Genomic DNA, 15,736 nt, shown 5'->3' with positions numbered 1-15,736 from the left:
TTCCAAAATTCACCACCATCTTCTACTCGGGTCAAACTTCCTTTGACCAGCCTGTGACACGTGTCATCTTTTGATTCACTCCTTCAATGCAAAGTCCTTGCCCAGTCACTCATGCCACGTCATTATTGCTACCTTGCTATACTAACTTTCTTGCAACTCTCCCATAGCGAGTTAACAATAGTTGTTGGATTCGCCACATGGCGCAATCTGGTGATCTCTGAAAATTCCCTACCACATCATTACCCAGTCACTCTGTCGCTGGCAATTTTCATTGAACAATTCGCTGATGGCACTACAATGGGACCCACACCCCTCATTATATCCTCACTAGTTTTTTGAATTTTTTGGCTAGTCGTTATGTCACTAGCTAAAATTTCTTGGATTTTTCGACTAGCGCCATAGCGACTAGCTGAATTTTTAGCTTTTCCGGCGATTACAATTGGCTGACATCATTCCTTTTATTTGCATGTTTCTCTGTCAAAATTTATAACTTTGATAGCATCCAACTACCATCATGAGGGTTGGGTTCCGCCACACAAGAGTCAGCACCTCACCCAAAGCCACACGTCTTAGACACAAGACATTGTATGTATAATGGTATTTAAAAAGCTAAAGGTTCTAATACGCAAGCTATGTGGGATATATTTGTAAGCATAATGTTGCCCCTGCCTTCCTAGGACTGGAGCTTCTCTTGGCAGTGTTAACTGCTCTTCAAAGGCATGATACTGCTCTTCTCTATTTGGTGGACGTTTTCTGCTATTTGTATGACTGTCACTTTCCTTCAAACCGTTGACTCTTCTACCTGTCTGGATTGCCTCTAAACTACATTAAATCTCTCTTCAAGTCTTCTTTATTCATTGACCCTGTCATTCCTCCAAAATGGGCGTCTAAGATCCTTCATTTCATGGCACATTTCTCCCAGTTTATTGGGTGTGATAATCTTTATGATGTGTTCTTCCTCTTACTTAAGCCGCTGCCCCTTCTCACTTTTACTTGCGTGAGGCATCCTTTTACTTGGTGCGAGATACTCTGTTTTGGGTGGCTTTGACTGCAGCTTTAGGCATGGAGCTGCTCTCTTTCTTTTTTTTTAATGTTCTTGTCCTAGACTGTCCCTACAGCTCCTTTATGCTACTGTTGATTGCATTTTTTTTTTGTAATACCTTGAGCCACATCTTTCCACATGCAGGGTCCCTGCCAATGTGGGCATCTTCCTTGTTGATGTGTTTTTTGCATTTGACTGTGTTTGATCTTTGTGATGAACGGCTTTGCATATTTGTTGTTCTTGTGTCCCTCTTGCTTACAACAACTTCACTATGCAATTGCATGGGAGGTTCTTTTCAGTTACCTGCGCCCTTTTTTTTAAAGACATATCTTCCCTTAACCATGCTGGTTTGCTTTCTTGTTCAATGTGAGAACTCTATTTTGATGTTGCATGTGGAGAATTTTGTAATTCCAAGACTATAATCCCTCCTTTGCATATGTCTACTCAAAATGTGGACTTAAAAATTTTACCATGTATGGTCTTGTTGCTTACCTCTAGTGGTTTGATTTCTACATGGACTCTGGATACCCAAACAACCAGCATGATTAAAAGGAAGTAGATGCAACTTAAACAAATATATTTTCTCAACATAGCTATTTTGAGCATATCCAGGAACCATGAAAATTCCAAAACTTGTGGGATGAGACTGGGGATCCATCTGTCAATTTGTAATTGACTTAGCATTTTCCTCTAAAGTGTCAGAATCTTTTGCTAACTTGTCAAATTGATACCAGAAAGTTTGTTGACTGGCCTTTAAAACTGACCCAAACCTCTGATCAGGCCTTGAAACTTGGCACACTGACTCTTTGTTCAACACTCTTTCACCATGATAGATCTTGTCTCATGATGCATCCAGGGTCAAAAGATATTGACCATCGAATTTGCCTCCTCAAAATTACCTGCAAGCAAACACTTTAGAAAGCAACAAACTGGGTTCGGATTTGGCTTTGAAAAATGGACAAAAGAGTACATGGGAAAATGAAAACTGGGGCATTGGTTCTTTTTCATGAGGTGAATATAAATCTAGGATTTGGGCTCATGACAAATGACTGGGCACAAATGGCAAGCGGTCAAAGTGGGCTACTTGGATTTTGTAGATTGGAAAAATGGCAAGATAGTGATTTTGGCAAATAGAATTGACTTGGAAAAGTATGCGAATGGATTCGTCAAGAGCTGAAACTTGAAACATGACAAGTCTCTAACATCTATAATGCAATGCAAAAGGAATTTTAGTATTAGGATCAACTGGTCAAAAGTTATTATAGGTCAAAAAGGGCTTCCCAGAAATATGTGCAAAGTGCATAAGGATGAAAATAGTAAACTACCAACTTTGAGGGTTGAAACCTAATCAAATGAACTCAAAACGACTCAAAATCTGAAACATAGGTTCTCAGGTATGGATATTAGGTACTTCCAAAGTGGCAAGTCTAGAAATATTTTGGGGTGCGAGATATTCAATGACAAATACAACCTCATGTCATTGTTTGACACTTAGGTAAAAATGTAGATTTGTAAAATGCTCAAAACAAGACTTCACGAAGTGGCTCAGAATGTTAGTTTAACTTCATGGAATAGGTATGTACTAAATGGAAAGTGTTAGAAACATTAAACACCTCTTAGGCCTCAAACTGATAGCCAGGTACACATGCACTTAAAAGCATTTACAGGGCTTAATTTTCTCAAAAGTTCTCAAAATTGACCATGCAATTTTTAGCACCAACAGGACTTAATTTCTCTCAAAATTTCAAATGGACGCTGAAAATGAGAATGCAATTTTGAGCATCGACATCCTATTCTAAGAAGGGGGTTTAGTAAAGAAAATAACAAAACTTTAAAGAAAATAACATGAAATTGAAGTCCTAACAGACATAAGTTATAGGAAACAACATGTTTGCAAGTTAAGCTTTCAAAGAAATCGATACGTAACCAATGAAAGAAGAAGCAACACTTCTTTGATTCCACTAATGCAATCATCAGTGAGAAACTTAGTGATTGTATGATGTTTCACCCTTCATCAAATTGCAAGGCCACAGAAAGTGTGCTCATGCAAGACAAAAAGTTATGCAAGCACGATTCAATGATCACTTCTCAAGCTAGATATGTTAGTGAGATTTGTCAAAACCTTAGCAAACACAAGAATTAAGGAATCACACAACTCAAAACAAAGCAATAAACTTTTGGCTCAAACACAATTCCATGAACATAATTTCACATAAATGTGACATATTCAAGCAAGAATCACTACACTCCAAATGCGAGCACCAAAAGCATAATTTTATTGCAAAATAACTACGGCCCTAATTACATATTACAATGGAGTATTTATAAGAAATTGTCTCCTCAATTTGTGTTGAGAGTGAGAAATATCTTAATGCAATAAAATGCTTTTAATTAATAAATCAAGCTAATTATATTCAAACTAACAATCTAACTGGTGTTATGTAGGAATCCATCCATTTTTAATTCATTAGTTGGATGCATGAGCCTTCACAAGTTAAAAACAAAGAACTTATGAGAGGAGATGTTGGCTCCCAATTTAACAGAATTTGAACAACCATGTATGCAAGGCAAGAATGCGTCTATGGGTAGCTACCTCCAATAACAGACACACTTCACCAAGAACTTGGGCCAACTATAAGGCTGTACTCCATCTGCACTTTAGGCTTTGCAAAACCTAGGCCGGTGGACCTCTTTAGATCTAACTATGTGACCAGTGCAATGAACATAATTAGAAATTAGAATAGCAGATGAAAACCCCTTATATCTCCTAATAACTCATGACATGACATGGAACTACAGTAGCTAAATGCAAATTTATCACATTCACAAGCTGATTAAGGGTTACACATTTAGGTCCTTCAACATAAAAAGTAAAGATCGTTTGACTGATAATGTTGATTTCAACAAACCCTCAAATATGCAGCAGCAAAAACTAAGTGACCCTATAGCTGATCAGTGCCTAGTCCATTGGGCAAATTCATGGATCACAAACATACATATGAATATCTGAGACATATGTGCATCTTCAGATATAGATCTATCTATTTAACTTGTAAATAGACATCTATGTTCAGTTTGAAACTCATTCTTACCTGATATCCTCCTTAATAAATCTGCAACCCTGTTGATTTCTATGAAGCATTTACACAATTCATTGTATTATCAGCAACAATGAAACAACATACAGTCTTAGGGGACTGTAACTACGACCTAAGCTCTTTGTTCAGAGATCGTAAAACATTGAAACTCAATGAGAATGGAGACAAGATTCAACTAAAACTTAATCATCTGCTGCTCATTGCATTATTTCCTTGAAATTATACAGTCATATGCATGAAATGAAAGACATGAAACAACCTAATAGATCTGAACTATTTGTATTTTTCTTCCTCCTGCTGTTCATACAAGAAGAATATTGCTGAAGAATGTGGTCATAGTCATGGGAATGCATCAAAAATTGGATCCAAAATTTGGTATCACAGTCATGAGCAGATTTCTTCCAAGGAACTGGAACCCTTACAATGTATCAAAGAAAGAAAGATATAGACAAGAAAGAATTCTCGGATCTGTTCTGAAGACGACAAGTGTCCATTTGAAATTCAATCTTGTGCAACTGAGTAACCTCTTTATTCTTTCATCCCATCTAATCTGATCTTGTTTCATCATTACATTCTAACTGACTTCCAAATATCTTAGCTAAATGATGAAATCTGATAACTAAATTCGAACACATGCTAACTGATCAAATTTTAGCCAAAACACCATGAAGACACAAAATAATCAAATACAAAAGTTACTAAATGAATTTTAGGCATCTTTTCATCGAATCCTGCAATTGGTGATTCAAAACACCTGATAAACCACGCCAACCAACCTTTGATAGAAAACCCCTTGTAGCAGGAACAAACTATGTTCTATGTAAAAATTGGCTCTGAAATCGAAAAGTTTGTCTTCTCCCAATTTCAGAGATATATAATATCACCTATCTGACCTTCAGGAAACCCCCTAAATCTTATTTTGAACAATGCCCCTCTGCTGTAAATGTTCAGGTCTGAACTTTGAATTTTAGAATTCAAAAATTTAAAAAAAATCTAATATTTGAACATTAGAATGAATCCCCTTTTTGATTTAACAGAATATCTGAACGTGCACCCATTTTTGAGAAAAATATTAAAATGACATTTAAAACTTTTTATCTTTTCCTCACCCCTTCAAATTCAGGATCAACCTCTCTTGACTGATGCCATGTGGCACTCATTGATTGGCTACCTCTTGTTCATCAGATGCCTCATCATTGAACATGGGACCCGCCTCGCCACGTGTCACATTTTCACAATCCTGCATTATTTAACTTGCGAGCAACTTAATATTGTGATTTTGTGCAATCCGTCGATCTAGCTGTCATGTCCCCTATTCAAATAATTAAAAATAAATAAACTTTGCTAAGGCAGGCAAGCTCCAAAAAGGTGAAGTTTCGGAAAAAGGGGCTAATCTTTGGAAACCAATGGACTAATAAATAAAAATTATTATTAAATTATATTTTATTAACCCCTCTTGGACGTGAGTTAGGATTATGCCCTCTTTTAAAGGGGTTTGGAGGCATTTTGGGCTCATTCCAGAACTTGATTTTTGCTAATTTTCTTGTTGTTCTTCAGAGGCTGCCAAACCTGTGGAGAAGGAGACCCAAGAATGGGAGTTTGCAGGTTTCTAGGAAGGCTAAGGATGGGAGTTTGAAGCCATTCCATGTGCATGCTCATACAGAGTTTGCCTTTGTGCTGAATAGTGCCGATTTGTGGGTTTTCAGGGTTGTTTTTGGTTTGAGTTTAGTGTTTTCAGTTGAGTGTTTCATATCAGTTTGGGTTGCTACTGTATTTTAGACTTTAAGATGTTAAAATAGAGCTGAATATATGTATTGGGTCGTGATTAAACTTCTGAGATAGTTTATGAGTGTTTTTGTGGTGTTTCCGGGCATTGTGTGTTAATTTCGGGAGCCCGATTGAGCATAGTTTTGTCCTACATTTGTGAGCTGTTGTGTAAAGGCTATACAAATTTGAAAATGTCATTTTTTAGGCTGTTATGCTGCTGAAATTTCTGTAAAAATGTCCATTCTCAGATTTATTAGTAATTTGTGAAGTTGTGAAGTTTTTTGGCACTAATTTGGACATACCCGATTTGGGTTTTATTGGGAAATTGGCAGATCTTTGTAATATTGGTTGTTTGATTTTAAAGATCTAATTTGAGGCTAGAAATACCATGTAAAATCAGTAAAGGGACATTTCAGTGGTATCAGAGCCATGATCTTTCCAGCCTGAGGATTTGTAGAAGTTGCATGTCAGTTTTAATAACTACCCAGATCTTGCATGTCAGTTTTGACAACTACCCAGATCTTGCATGTCATATTTTATGGTTGCATGTTGCTTCTAATTAGTTTCATGTCAAAATTTATGATTGCATGCAACTAAGTGAAAGAGAAAAAAGATATTTGCAGCGAGAAAAGAATAAAGAAATTTTGATCAAACCCCCAGTTGAAAGAAAAAGTACAAAATCCAAGGAAGAAAAAAGTATGGTTGATCCAGATGAGATGGCAAAGAAATTCTTCCAAGACATCCAAAATACTCAGAAGAAAATAGTGGATGGTTTGGCGGAAACTAGAGAGGCTTTGCGAGTATTGACAGAAAAATTACAAGGAGTTGCATCTATTAATGAGAAAGGGAGCACTTTAGAGGAGCCAAGAAATGGGAGATCCACACCATCTAAATCAACCAAAACTATTTTCTTGCCTGCAGATGAGCCACCAGTACCAAATCCAACCATTAATCCAGTGGAAGAGGTTACAGGTAACTTGATTACATTAAGAGCTACTTATAATGGCTTAGATGATGACTTTCGTAGTTCAGTTCCTTTTAGAGAATATGTGGATATAATGAACACTTTGATGCCCAAGAAAGAGAACAGGAGGGAGCATGAAACAAGTGGAAGAGAGCTCAAAAATAAAATAAGCAAGTTTACAACACCTACTTTTGATGGAACAAATAAAATTTCAGCTAGAGCATGGCTACAAAAATTACAAACTTTCTTCACACTTAACCCCATGAAAGAGAGTGATGCTGTTCAATTTGCAAGTCTACACTTGGAAGATGCAGCCTATGATTGGTGGTATCATGGAATGACTACTCAAGGTTACGATCAGGTAACTACATTTGAAGATTTCAGTCAAAGAGTGATAGATAGATTTGACCTCAAGGATGATGAAGAGAACTTTAAAGAATTGTCAAAGTTGAAGCAAACCAAATCAGTTAATGAGTATATAGAAGAATTTCAAAAAGTGGTTGTTATGGTACCTAATATGAGTGAAAAGAGGATCGTTTATCTTTTTCTTGATGGTTTAGAAGATTCTGTTAAGGGTTTGGTTAAGGCTTTCTCACCCTCAACCTTACAGGAAGCTATCAAAAGAAGCTTGCAACTTGAAACTTGCTTGCCTATGAAATCAATCACTAATCAAAAACCCCCAAATCTTTGGCAACATAAGGGAAATTTTCAGAAAAAGACTTTCCCAACACTACCACCAAAAGATGTGACAAATGTGGCAAAAAAGAAGGTAGATGAAGAGACTAGGAGTGAATTACGAAGGAAAAAGCTTTGTTTTACTTGTATAGAAGCATGGGTTCCAGGACACAGATGTTTGGAGAAAGGTCAAGTGCACTATATTGAAGTTGCTTCAGAATCTGATTCAGATGAGCATGAGGAATTTCATGATACTAAGGAGGAGGTAGAAGAAGAGAAAGTAAAAGAAATCAGCAAGGATGGCACTTTAGCAGCATTATCAGGAGTCCCAAGATACCATCCCTTCTGAATTCGAGGGGTACTAGCAGGGCAAAGGTTTACCGTTCTTCTTGATAGTGGGGCAACTCACAATTTTATTGATGAGGGATTTTTCATGAAAAGAGGGCTTAAAGCAAAAGATTTTGAGGGATTCAATGTTACTGTAGCTGATGGATTCACTATGCCTTGCACACGGGTGGTGAAACAACTCAAGATGACCTTAGGAGATTATGAGTTATGTGATGACTTCTATGTGGTTGGAATTGGGGAGACAGATCTTGTATTGGGTGTTCAATGGTTGCACTCTATCGGAGGCTATTACATGAACCATCAAACTATGGAGTTTAAATTTCATTCCAATGGGAAAGAAGTCATATTGAGAGGGTTATCGAATGGAGCACCTAAGGTGGTCTTTGCAAAGAGGATGGAGAGGACTTTTCGAAGAGGACAAGTAACATGGGCAGCAGGAGTCATAATCCAACCAACAAGCTCTCCAAAGAATCAAGGTAATTTCCATTTTGAAATTCAAAATATTCTTGATAAGCATAGTATAGTTTTCAATGATTTGCCTCCAGGATTACCACCAGATAGAGGTTTTGAGCATGTTATAGAGTTAGAACAGGGTGCCAAACCAGTTATAACAACCCCATACTGCCATCCAAGAGGTTATAAGGAAGAAATTGAAAAAACTATTAAAGAACTCCTAGACATGGGATTCATAAGGCCTAGCTCTAGTCCATTTGCATCATCTGTGGTACTTGTCAAGAAAAAGGATGGTACAATGAGAATGTGTATAGACTACAGGTCTCTAAACAAGAAGACCATAAAAAATAGGTATCCCATACCACGCATAGATGAACTCATTGATGAGTTACATGGTGCTGTATACTTCTCAAAAATTGACTTAAGATCAGGCTACCATCAAATCCGAATGAGGAGTGAAGATGTGGAAAAGACTGCTTTCAAATGTCACTATGGGCACTTTGAATTTCTTGTTATGCCATTCGGACTCACTAATGCACCTACAACATTCCAATCTTGTATGAATAAGGTATTCAGTCAACATCTTCGAAAATTTGTTTTGGTATTTTTCGATGATATCTTGATATATAGTAAAACATGGGAAGAGCATCTAAAGCACATAGACATTATTTTGGGAATCTTGGAGCAGAAATCATTCTATGCTAAGCTATCTAAATGTGAGTTTGGTTTGACAGAGATCCTATATTTGGGACATATTATAAGCTCTAAAGGAGTACAGGTTGATCAACAAAAAATTTAGGTAATTTTGGATTGGCCTCCACCCACTAATCTTACACAGTTGAGAGGTTTCTTCGGGTTGTGTAGCTACTATAGGAGATTTGCCAAGGGATTTTCTCAGCTTGCTGCCCCCTTGACTAATTTGAAAAAGAAAGGAGCTTTTGTTTGGACAGAAGAGGCACAAAAAACATTTGATAAGCTTAAGGAGGTAATGAGTTCATGCCCTGTGCTTGCAATTCTAGATTTCTCTTTACCTTTTGTTGTTGAATGTGATGCTTCTGGAGAAGGTATAGGGGCTGTCCTAACTCAAAGGGGACATCCAATAGCATTTGAGAGTATAAAATTAAATCAATCAGAGAAAGGTTACTCCATCTATGATAAGGAAATGTTGGCAATCATGCATGCACTTCATAAGTTTAGACAATATTTGGTATGTGGGAGATTCATTGTAAAGATAGACCATAATAGCCTCAGGTTCTTCTTGAACCAAAGGGATTTGAATGATCGTCAACAAAAATGGGTAAGAAAATTGCAAGCTTATGATTTTGATATTGAATACATGAAAGGAAAGAATAATGTGGTTGTTGATGCTCTCTCAAGAAAGCCCACTTTGTGTTCCTTATCATCTATCTCTACTGATTGGAAAGTCTCCATAATTTTAGAGTATGCTAAAGATTCATTTTCCACCAAGATTTTAGATAAGTTAGTGGATGATAATAGGTACAAGGTTGTTGATGAATTGATTTATTACAAGAACATGATCTTCTTAGTGCCAGGGTCAAAAACTAAGGAGAGAATATTGAAGGCCTTTCATGACACACCTTTGGCTGGTCATTAGGGATACTTCAAGACATACAGGCAAATTCAAGAGCGCTTTTCATGGAAGGGTATGAAGGAGGATGTCCTTAAACACATTAAGGAATGTATGGTATGCCAACAAAGCAAGAGTGAGCAAAATTTTCCTGCAGGGTTGTTGCAGCCACTTCATATTCTCGAACAAAAATGGGAAAGTATTTCCTTGGATTTCATCACTGGGTTGCCCAAGGTTCAAGGTAAGGATTTCATATATGTGGTGGTAGATAGACTAACTAAGTATGCACATTTCTTTCCTATCACATCTGATTTCAAGGCATCACAAGTGGCTGAATTGTTCTTCAAGGAAATTTTTAGATTACATGGTTTGCCTAGAAACATTGTTAGTGACCGGGACAGTAGATTCCTCAACTCTTTTTGGAAGGAGCTCTTTCATTTGGCAGGAACTGAACTCACTCCCAGTACTAGCTATCACCCTCAAACAGATGGACAAACAGAGATAGTTAATAAATGGATAGAGGGATATTTGAGGAACTATGTTTCAAATCAACAACATGCTTGGGTGAAATGGTTACATCTAGGGGAGTATTGTTACAATACATCTCATCACATGTCTATTGGTATGCCTCCTTTTCGTGCTCTTTATGGTTATGATGCCCTTTCCTTTGTTGATCTAATACTTTTCGATAGTAGAGTACCTGCAGCAAGTGATTTCATCAAGCAAAGCCAAGACATAATAAGGTCCCTCAAGGATAATCTACACATGCACATAACCAACAAAAGATATATGCTAATAGGAAAAGGATTGAAAGATCTTTTGAGGTGGGAGATTTGGTATTTGTTAGGTTGCAGCCATATAAGCAAAGCACCTTGAAGAGGAGTGGGGCAGAGAAACTCAAGCCAAGGTTCTATGGGCCTTATAAAATCATCAAGAAGGTAGGAGAGGTAGCTTATGAATTGGAGCTCCCACCAAACAGCAAAATACATAATATTTTTCATGTATCTTTCTTAAAGAAGGTTCTAGGCCAGCAAACCATAGTATCTACAGAATTACCACCTCTTGATGATGAAGGGAAATTAGTTTTGATACCAGAAGAGATTTTGGATACAAGAGAGAAAAGGTTGAGAAATAGGAGCGTCATAGAGCATTTGGTCAAATGGAAAGGATTACCACTAGAGGATGCAACTTGGGAAGGAGCACATATTCTTGAGAATTCCAACCTTCATTGCTTGAGGACAAGCAATATTTGGGAGGGGAGGACTTGTCATGTCCCCTATTCAAATAATTAAAAAAAACAAACTTTGCTAAGGCAGGCAGGCTCCAAAAAGGTGAAGTTTTGGAAAAAGGGGCTAATCTTTGGAAACCAATGGACTAATAAATAAAAATTATTATTAAATTATATTTTATTAACCCCTCTTGGAAGTGAGTTAGGGTTATGCCCTCTTTTAAAGAGGTTTGGAGGCATTTTGGGCTCATTCCAGAACTTGATTTTTGCTAATTTTCTTGTTGTTCTTTAGAGGCTGCCAAACCTGTGGAGAAGGAGACCCAAGAATGGGAGTTTGCAGGTTTCTAGGAAGGCTAAGGATGGGATTTTTAAGCCATTCCATGTGCATGCTCATACAGAGTTTGCCTTTGTGCTGAATAGTGCCGATTTGTGAGTTTTCAGGGTTGTTTTTGGTTTGAGTTTGGTGTTTTCAGTTGAGTGTTTCATATCAGTTTGGGTTGCTGCTGTATTTCAGACTTTAAGATGTTAAAATAGAGCTGAATATATGTATTGGGTCGTGATTAAACTTCTAAGATAGTTTATGAGTGTTTTTGTGGTGTTTCCGAGCATTGTGTGTTAATTTCGGGAGCCAGATTGAGCATAGTTTTGTCCTACATTTGTGAGCTGTTGTGTAAAGGCTATACAAATCTGGAAATTTCATTTTGTAGGATGTTATGCTGCTGAAATTTCTGTAAAAATGTCCATTCTCAGATTTATTAGTAATTTGTAAAGTTGTGAAGTTTTTTGGCACTAATTTGGACATACCCGATTTGGGTTTTATTGGAAAATTGGCAGATCTTTGTAATATTGGTTGTTTGATTTTAAAGATCTGATTTGAGGCTGGAAATACCATATAAAATCAGTAAAGGGACATTTCAGTAGCCACGTCGCATCATTTGACGGTCCCATCTTGATCTGCCACTGTTCAACTACGACTTGGGCCTACTGCCACGTGGCGCCCAGGTGCATTCCCACATTCTTTATCTATCCTACAACTTCATATTGCAAGGAAGCACCATTTGTTGGATCAAGCCATGTGTTGGCATCTCCTTAGTTTGGATCCACATCAACGCATTTATTTGTTTGTATAAAATTTATTCCTACCGACCACCAGCTGTCTTCATGTTTCTATTGACCACCAATGGACCCCACCCACAAGGATTGGGCACATGAAAAGCACCCATCTTTGAAAACACAATCTCCTTTGAGTTGGCAAGTATTTAAAGACCTGAAAAGAATAAAACAGGATGAATATGGGATTAATAGCTAACCATTTTCTTTTTCAAATTCACAGATTGCTCCCTCATTGTCGCGGCTTCTTACTGATGCTTTGTTTGATTATGCCATCCTCTTTTTATGCGTTGAGTGTGGCCTTGGAAATTGGTAGCCTTACTAACCATGTGGTGATTTTAGCTTTGACTTGTGTGTGATGGGAGGTCTTTTATGATGCATTGCTGCAGTGGATTCATCTTCTACAAGCCACCCTCCCTGTTTTGCATTTTTTAAACATGCATTCTTCTTTTTGGCGTGGATTGTTTATAGCTACTTTCAAAAGGTTGTTGACTCATAATGAATTTTGTTATAAAATTAGACCTACAAACTCTGATGTCTAGGTACCACACATGCAATTTTGAGTAGCAATTAGCAATCAAATGATGGAAAATGTTTGCAGCCCTTAACCATTCAATTTGGTATTACTAGACTCTTCAAAAATTATGCAATCAATCAACTTCTATAAATTTATGATGTTTGTCGAGACTGCGACATAATTCCTTTACTCTCTACGTTCCACTTCAAGCACTTGGCACTCTCTGCTAGCTCTTGAATGGGGTGCCCTGTCTTCAATTTAAAATATGGCATTTTTTATTCAATCAAATGCCCTTCACGCAACCTCCAAAGGTGTGAGTTTTGATTTGGCATCTCCTTTTTAAAATGTGGACTCCTATATTCTCTGTCGCCCTCCATTGATAAGCTTCCCTATTTTTTGATGCGCATGGTCTTATCCTGGATCCTTTTCTTTTTGTATTGGCTATCTCTGCTTGTTGTTGACTACCCTTTAACGGCTGCTTCCATGCTTTCAACTTGGTACGCCCAACAGTATGGCCAGAGTCCAGTCCTGCTTTCACTAGACCAACAGTACGAGCATCAGAGGACCTCTTATCCATTTTCACTGCTCTTTCTCACATTATCTACGCCTTCTTCTTTGACTACCTTGATAGAAAATTGAGCTCCATCCATTATTTTCTTGCACTATGAAATGGTCATAACAAGGCTCCAAGTCAATAAACTCTTTTAATTCATTTTTATTGGTGATAATCTAGATTCTGCTTTTATATCTTCCACCCCTTAAAACACTCCTTGTGATCATGGTGATAGGAGCTTAGATGTGCCTTAAATTCCACTACCTTCCGCTAACTTGGCATTTTCCAAATATTGTGGCTTTTAATGATTAACTATGATTTCTTTCATGTTCTAGAACAAAATGATTCCTTTCTCATGACACTTCATGTGTGGGCTCCTGTGTTCTTTGTAGCCATGGATGATCCTTTGATGGCATGGACACCCGTGCTACTATCAGTTTAACAAAGAATTCCAATACTTGGCAAATATTTCCACATTATGTAGTTGACATGCATCTACAACATTCTACTCAATGAGACAACATCTACATGTATATTTTGTCAAAGAATCCATTGTATTTCATGATATCCACCATGATTCTCTTTGCCTTTTTTTCAAATTTGATAGTTTATTAGGATAAGGAATGGTAGACCATCTTGGCAATATCTTGAAAGATCCATGAATTGATGACAATTGTATTATCTTGCTCGCAGGCGATAAGAGTTTGTACATTCACCCGTAAACTCGATCAACCAAGCTTACATTGCATACAACAACTCATAAGTGGATAGTGGATTTGACTGATAAATTTGGAACCGGCTATTAGACATACTTAATTACTAATCAAGCCTACCACTTACTAAATTCCTCTAGCTTTATTTTCAGTCAGATGTAGTTAGTCGGGAACCCAAAGTGGGTTCGACTAAAAAAAATTTTGTTTCTAAACAACTGAATCTTACAAAGTAACCTGCTGACCTTCTTAGACTAATTGGAATCAATTTTGATCATAGATTGATCATTTTAAAACTCAAATTTTCACTTTCTACCAACTGTGAATCTAGTGCCAGGAGGTCTATTGACTGCCTTTCACAACTGACTCGAACAATCGATCAGGTTCTAAAAACTAGCATATTGATACTTCGTTCCACATACTTTCAGCCTGTTGAATCTCGTCTCATGATGAATTCAAGGTCAAAAGATATTGACCGTCAAAGTTTCCCTCTTAAATTCACCTGCAAATAAACATGTTAGAAAACTGGAAAGTGCGTTTGGAAATGGCTTGGAAAATTGGACATATGGGCACTTGGGGATCTGGAACTGGGACACTGGTACTTTGCCATGAGGACAGCATGATTCTACAATTTCAGCTCATGACGAATCATAGGTCAAATTTGGCAAGCATCTGAAGTTGGCTACTTGGACTTTGCAAACTGGGAACAATGACAGAAAGCGATTTTTGCAAATGGAATGACCTTGGAAAAGTGTGCAAACGAATTTGTCAAGATTTGAAAACTGGCACACTTGTAGTGTTTTCAGTATAAAACATAGGGAAATAAACCATTTGATCTCACCTATCATGAATCAGGAGATATGACATCACGAACAGGGGTTCTAACCAATCTGCGGTTACTGACACTAGTAAAACTTTAGAAATTCCATTTGGAATCGCATTTGAAAACTGATCAAACGGATTTTTCAAGACTTAAAAATTAAAACATAACAAGTATCTAACATTTATAATATAACACAAAAGGAATTTCAACATTTTGGTCAACTGGTCAAAAGTTATAACAGGTCAAACAGAGCTTCCCAGAATTAGGTGCAAAGTGCAAATGTGTGAAAACAGTAACTGACCAACTTTGAGGGATTCAAAACCTAGTCAAACAAACTCAAAACAACTTGAAATATGAAACATAGATTCTCAAGTATGGACACTAAACACTCCCAAAGCGGTGAGTCTTGAAACATTTCTGGGTGCAAAATATTCAGTTGCAAACACAGCCTCCTATCGTTGTTTGACACTTGGTGTAAAATGCAGATTTGTAAAATGCTCAAAACAAGATTTCACGAAATGGCTCAGAATATCAGTTTATCACCATGGAACACTTAGACACGTTGAATACAGGGTGTTAGAAACATTAAACACCTTACGGGCCTCAAGGGTACAGTCGGGTACAATCTCATCAAAAGGCATTTATAGGGCTTAATTTATTCAGTAGTGCTGGAAATTGACCATGCAATTTTTAGTGCCAATAGTGGCTTTGTCTAGGGATGCATGCCCTTTGCGGGCATGGCAAGATTTTAGATCTCTGGAAGAAGTAGACCACACACCTAATAGCATCTCTCGAATAGATTTATTGAAAATAGGGAAACAACTAAAACTACTAAGATTATGTACACACGATGGCCCCGA

The sequence above is a fragment of the Cupressus sempervirens genome, chromosome 8 (genome assembly GCF_028749045.1).
Source record: "Cupressus sempervirens isolate cs-2001-9-10 chromosome 8, ASM2874904v1, whole genome shotgun sequence".
Classification (NCBI taxonomy): domain Eukaryota; kingdom Viridiplantae; phylum Streptophyta; class Pinopsida; order Cupressales; family Cupressaceae; genus Cupressus; species Cupressus sempervirens.
The sequence above is the reverse complement of the archived record's forward strand: the minus strand, read 5'-3'. Positions refer to the sequence as shown.